The 7564-nt window shown below is 32.9% G+C and overlaps 1 pseudogene; it reads right to left on the reverse strand.

The window, feature by feature from the left end:
- Positions 1-6093: 6093 nt before the first annotated feature.
- Positions 6094-7092, reverse strand: LOC149196445 (UDP-glycosyltransferase 86A1 pseudogene; annotated as a pseudogene).
- Positions 7093-7564: the final 472 nt, after the last annotated feature.

Raw genomic sequence — 7564 nt, forward strand, 5'->3', positions numbered from 1 at the left:
TCAGTAGTGTCAACTCAACTCCATATTTCTAGAAAACAAAACACGCTCCTTATGGAAAAGGTGAAGTAAAATATTCTCTTCTAACATTAGAGGAAAACTAATTTCAAATGTTTAGTATGTATCAAAACTCAATAATAATTTTTTGTCATTGGTCATGATTTTCTATGAAGGACATCAACTCATTATGGAAGATGGCTTAGTAAAAACAAAATCAATTAAATAAAACTTGAAGACAATAATGTCTAGGTATTAATATGGGAAGCCTATAAGGATTAAAGGGACAATCATTTTGGAAAAATTAGATTTTGCAGGAGCAGTAAGTTCAAATATTTCACCTATAAGGTCACGGTATGTTAGATATGGCAATTTAAACTTTGAAAGTCTCTTTCAACTTCAAAATTAGGGAATGGTTAAAGTAATTCTAACTTTTAAGAATGAAATGTAAGATGTGGAGCTAGAATTTATGGGGAAAAGACTCAAGTTATGTTTCCAACAAGTTCGTGGCATGCAAACAAATGTTTTTAGTTGGTTCACAATGACATTTGTGGACCTCTAGAAGCTTCTCTAGGTGGTTGCAAATGCAATAGATTAGAATAATCACTCAATAATCTCAACAATGGAATCACCATTTTGATGGTGTTCATCTTAAAAAGGTTGGAAAGTACATTATATGGATGTCAAAAGTTTCATCCTCAATAGAGACTTGCACAATGAAATTTATATGACTCATCTTCCTAGTTTTGGGTTCAAAGGACTAGAACACAAATCTTGTAAAATAATCAACAATTTATATGGGTTGAAACAAGCTCCATAAGCTTGGTATGGAAAAATGGATTCAAGTATCTTCTCAAGTTTGGATTTAATCAAAGTAAATAAGATGATACCTTATATGTGTGCCAACAGGGTAAAAATATGGTGATTTTAGTTATGTATGTGGATGACTTGACCATTACCAAAAAAGAAACATTGATCATATTATGTAGGTAAATAAGGAATTATATGTCAGATTCAAGATGACTGATCTAAGACGACTTTACTACTATCTTGGAGTTAAAGTATTCTAGCATCCAATCAAAAGAATTACTAGTCCAAGAAAATATGCATGTGAAATACTAAAAAATTTGGAATGCAAGATTGTAAATTTATTCTAACCCCAATGAGAAAAACTTAAAAGTTCCAAATTTGAAGGGGTTGAATTAGTAAACAACACTAATTATAGACAATTGATCGACAACTTGAACTATCTGATAACCACTCATCCTAACTTATCTTATGTAGATACTATTCTCTCACACTTTGTGCAGGAACTAAGGGAAAGCTACTGGAATGCAGTAAGAAGTGTTATTAGATATATCCAAGGTACAAAAGATTTTGGTCTTCTCTAAAAACATACTAAGAATTGTGTACTTGGTATATACTCAAATCCATATTTTTTTGGAAGTGTGGATGATTAGGCTTCAACATCATGATATTTGATGAACGTGGGGTCAACAACAATTTCTTGGAGTTGCAAGAAGCAAGCCATATTGGAAATTTTTTTAGGATAAGTAGAATATATGTCAACATGGGAAGAAACATGCCTGATTGTTTGGTTGAAGAAATTTTTGTAGGATTTAGGTGTTCCTCAAGAAAAAGTGACATATTTATTCATCTAAAACCAATAAGCCATAAAACTTTCAAAAAATCTAGTTTTCCATTACAAAACAAGGCATGTTGACATAAAGTATCATTACATTTGGAGACCCATCACAAAGGATTTTATCAAACCAATATATTTTCCTTCAGAAGACCAGATATACAATATTTTCACGAAAACACTTGGCGCGATAAAATATACCAAGTTCAAGGAAGAACTTAGTATTTGGTGTAGTGTACTTTTGGATCAATGGGGGGAATGTTAGATGTATGATACAATATACATAATTTAATCTAAATTATTTAGAGTTAGAGTCTTCTTAGAATATTTCTTTGTTATAATAGATTTGAGATCTATCAAAGTATCGTTATTTAGGAATCAAATTAGGAAATATTTTAGGATATTTGTTAGAATGACTATAAATGTAAATGGACACTTGTCACATGAAATAAGTGATCCATAATTAAATAGTTTGAGGACATAATATTTTTTAAAGCTTGTTTTTTTCCTCATGCCAGAGTAATGAGTGATTTTTGTAACCTCTTGCATTTTATTATGTAATTTTGTTTTCATTAATTAATAAAATGTGTCTGTTTGAGGACACTTCTCCTTTCAGATTTTTGACTACGAGAAGGATCTTTAGCTAATGTAGTGGGTCTATAACCTTCCTAAACATGAATTTATTATAAGGCATGTCATCGTTGTTTCCATTTCCATTCTATGAAAGGAATATATTGCAATAAATATAGGAAGCTTGATTTCTCATTTTGTCCATCCTTTAAAATTTTGAGATGGGATCTATGAGGCAATAGCCTCTTTTTCTTGTGCATAATTTAGGAAAACACATTCTATTAAAGCTCATTTTGAGAAAGTGTGTATTTGAACCGTTTGATATCATATTGAATTCCTTCCAATTCAAATCCCATGAATAATTTCTTACACTCCATAAATTTTTTACTTAATTTTTTCAACCATTAAATCCCCAAAAAACCTCTCCTCCTCACATGAGAAGGGTACACATTAGGATTTTAAAATTATATTCTTCCAAGCACAATTTGATGTGGAATTTTACCACACAATCAATTTTCACCCCATTAGCAACCAAACATGAAAATTTGTAATTGGGTACACAAAAAATTGAAGTGTTGTATTAATGAAGTTATGGGTACTACATGTGTCAATAAGCACATTGAACTTTTTCTTCTCGATGTATCATATAATCTAAAGTTTTTGAGGTACTAGAAAACCTACTAATGCATGAGAAATAATTTCACACTAGTTTGAGTCTATGTTGTGCTCAACTTAAACATCTATTTCCTATTTTTTATGTTCATAATTTCTTCCTGATTATCACATTTTGATGATTCCTCCATTTTCTCTTCATTGTTATTTTGTCATGTAATCAATTTTACTTATTGACATTTGTGTCCATTTTTTATTGCAACCGAAGCATAGTCCTTTCACAATACACCTAATGCAAAATACTTGATTCCTACACAAATGAATCTCCTTTATTATAAATGGGAGGTGAAGTGAGCTTGACTTAACATACCACTAAGTTGATCTAGCGAAAACTAATATATTAATAATGAAAAGGTATTATTACATTAACTTAGGGGCAATAACATTACCTCATTATTTTTTCCTTAACATGTGGCCAATGCTCCTAAAAGCTTCACAAAATTACATGTTTACTATAGCCTTTGGTATCCAAATTTTTGCTCAAACCAAATAGCAAATCATTTCACAGTTTAACCCATAAAATCTATTAGCTCAATAGTAACATATTCTAATTTTTATTAGTTCCCTTCATGAAATTTATGATTGAGATTCCCTATGATGTTATTCTATTACGATTCTTACTTTTTATTGAAATAATAAGGTTACATTATTCATGGTTACTATCTTAGTATATAATTATATAATCTCATGAACTCAACATATAAATACATCAATATGTCTTTTCCACCTAAAATAACATGTTGATGCTTTGGAGGAGAAAAAATCCTCTTGCCATGCCTCATGCTTTTGGATCATGTGTCATTAATATATTTCCTTATGTCTAAGAAGAAAATTATCTTAGCCAAATAGAACTAGTTATATGTCATATTCAAGGACAAGAAAATAAATTTCAGTGAATCATTAATATCAATTAAAAACTCAATATCCTTTTCGATCATTACTAAGGCTACTAAAAAGTTGTGATGTTATATCTAAAAGTTTGTATCCTTTAACCGCATACATGAAGTGTAGATACTAAAACCTAGTTGAAATTTAACCTTAATCCTATAAATCAAGATTGATAAGTGCATAACATGGAAAATTTTAGCATCTAATATTCGCACATGGGCTAATTTTCTATGGTTTTCCCAAAAAAAATTCACCAATTTCTATTTTTTCTAAAAGTGATTCGCCCAAATTTTAGAATTCTATATTATTTTACTTTAAATATCGCCAAATTTTAAAAACAATAATATAAAATAAATATAAATATAAATATTCTTATAAAAGTATGATCAAATAATTTACATTTTGCATATTAGGGGCTATAAAATTCGCCGAAGTGTCTAAAATTTAAGTTAAACTCTAATCCTTAAAATTTTCCTAGTGCATAATGATATCTACTCACTCATATTATAGTCCAATAATCATGAAAAATAGTAAAATATGATGCCTCTTAGAACAAGAGCATAGATGTCATTGTAAAAACATTTTTCTCGTTTCCTACATTACATAGTCATGATCTCACTAAAGCATTGTAAGCTAGTTTTAGTCGTTAACGACTTTAAATTTCATATTAAGATTCTTATTGAAAAAGTATATCAAATAAGTGTACATCCAAGTAAGCCCCAAGGGATAGCTCAAATGGTCGAGTTCCCGTTGCTAAGCACTTTCCCAGTTGGGAGGTCACGGGGTCAAATCTCCTCGACGCCCTCGGGGTTAGGCCTGATATGGCCGACCGGCAGATCCCTTCGGGTGGAACTGCCCCGCTTCTCTACGTGGACGTAGCGGCCACTCATTGAGTGCCCGTGAACCACATTGAAAAAAAAAAAGTGTACATCCAAGTATCCAATTATATGATGATATGAATGGATAATGGCCAATAAAATTAAACTTAATAATTTGGAATGCATTAGGAGAAGTGTTCCTAAATTATCATAGTTTTGATAACTTAAAAGGCTAGGACTGTTTCACTGTATAGGGTAGGAGGGTGAGGGATGTGACATGTGGATGGTAGCATGTCATACATCCCTCCTAGCACTAATGCAAGGGTACGTGCTAGAAAATACTTGCAAACACAATTTAATACTATTAATTGGTGTTGGGATGACCAAAAAACACATTTATTGTAGTTTTCTTTGCATTTTCTATGATATGGTTTTAAATCTTACCTCATACTCACTTTCATGATTTTTCTCCTCCCATTTGATTTGACTTGCACTATTATGTGATGATTTTGCTATTTGGAAGGCTGACCTCAATAATAAACCTCAAAAAACCATTATTTGAGTTTCCCCTCTCTCATTGACTACACCATAGACTTTAATCTTAGGCTTAAGGTGCCCCTCTAATTTTGTGATCTTTCTATAATTGTTTTTTTGTGTTTTGTTACCCCTTCCTCGATCATATTGTGACCCTTTCTTCCTCCTCATCTTCCTTGTAATCCTAATGTTGATTCTATGCTTCCATAATGCATCAATAAAAAAACTATATACCCAAAAGACCACATATTATTATACTAAAATAAAATTTTAAAATAAATTAAGTAATACTTTATTAAAAAATTTAACTAATAAGTATTACTTTTATGGACATTATTTTATATATATAGATAGATATGTATCTTTTAAACAAAATACATAGAATTAATTATAAATTTATAATTATCAATAAACTCGTAAAATGCTATTTTTTTTAAAGTTTTAATAAAATCTGGAAGACAGTAAAGCTCACATGTAAGACTATAAACTTCAATAAAAATCATCTGGAATTTTAATATAAGATCAAATAGTCATAATTTTTTATGAAAGATAAATTTAACTCGACATCGCAAATATTATTGGAGAAACATTTATAATAGTGGTTTCCATTCACACAGCAATACAAATGATGATAGGGAAATAGGACAAAGCTTGGATCTATAAAGCATAGACCGATCTATCTGAAGAGGTCTCACGATGTTTCCCTCTTACAGTTCTCCTGATTAATCCAGTTCGCTATCTTTATCTTTGAGATATTTACTCATACATTTCCCCTTCAAACCTTCTACAAAGCTCTCAATGTTTTTATCCATCTTGTACTGCAGTCATCACACAATCTCTTAAAGCCTCTACATTTTTCTTCACCTCCGTCCCTTCGTCACTGAATAATTTTTTGATAGCGTTGGATATATTTTCCCTCAGTATCAGCCTATTATCTCCCATTTGACCTCTTCCATTCAGACTGTATCCAATTTTCTATTCATCAGCTATTAGCTTGCAGTTGGTGAATTGATCAGCCCAAAATGGAAACCCTATCATGGGAACTCCAAGGGATATGCTTTCAAGCATCGAGTTCCATCCACAGTGAGTAATGAATCCCGCAATGGAGGGATTGGATAACACTTGCACCTGATTGCACCATGGAACAACAAGCCCCTGCCTCTCGATCTCATCCAGAAATCCATCTGGTAAGCAATCTGAGATTGTTGAAGAGACTATGTCAGGAGGAAGAACCCAGAAAAAGAACTGTCCACTGTCCTTGAGACCCATCGCTATTTCCTCCAACTGAGCCTTGGTATTATGAATCAAACTCCCAGAGGAAACATATATAAGCGAACCAGTAAGCTTTGCATCCAGCCACTCGGCACAGTCAAATTGTGCCAAAATGTTAATCCCAACACTTAGGTCCTTGGAATGTTCACCGTTCAGAAAACCCGATGGAAGCAATAGACCAACATGCAAAACCAGACGGTTCAAACTCACCGCATTGCTTTCGATATCATCAAAGAGAACCCAATCTGCTTCACGACTTACCTAAAAAGACTTAAATATTAGATCCAAAATGTATTGTGAATCGACATCTGTCTCGTGGATGAAGGACGGAAGTTCTCTTGTTTCTACGGCTGGGACACCAGGAATAAAATCAATGGAAATGCTATCCTCATCAGCAGCAAAATTCGAAATAAAAATAAACAATGCTGAGATGTGAGTAAATACTTGCATGTTGATTAGGACCCGTTCGGATATAGGGACGTTTCAAACGAAAAAACTATTTTGGTAGATATCGTCCAGGAGATGTCCATGATAGTATATTGAATAAAGAAATGTAGGCTGTGTCCAAAACGAGATCCAGGGAATACCTAATTTCCTTGTGACTTCAAAAGACCAGGGAAGTATAGGATCAACTATGACACAAGATATGGCAGTGCCCACCTCGTTGAGATTGTGAAGAAGTTGTTCCAACTCTCCTCCCATGTTATCCACAGAGCGCATAAAATCGGTGAATCTAGCAGACTGATCGAAATCTAGAGGGAAGCCATCGGAGATTTGAGCAAAGCGAATATCAAGACCGAGATTACGGGCTTCCAGTGTTAGAAATATTTACGAAATTTAATTTTCGCGGCAAAGGTCTTTGACTTTTGCGAAGCTATTTTCACGGGGCTAGTTTTGTGCACGGCGGAACTGATTTCACACAGCGAGAAGTGCCGAGATTACGGGCTTCCAGTGTTTAGAAATATTTACGAAATTTAATTTTCGCGGCAAAAGTCTTTGACTTTTGCGAAGCTATTTTCACGGGGCTAGTTTTGTGCACGGGGAAATGTCTATTATATATCTAGATGGATGTATAATATGCTCATCCTTTCGGATCAAATGTGATAATTGTGAATAGGATTGAATCAATTCGCGGTTAAGTCGAATGAGTCAATGGAGAAAGCTATATGACTTG

This window comes from Pinus tabuliformis, chromosome 2_2 (assembly GCF_031772625.1).
Source record: "Pinus tabuliformis cultivar Carrire ecotype Pingquan chromosome 2_2, CPIR1, whole genome shotgun sequence".
Classification (NCBI taxonomy): domain Eukaryota; kingdom Viridiplantae; phylum Streptophyta; class Pinopsida; order Pinales; family Pinaceae; genus Pinus; species Pinus tabuliformis.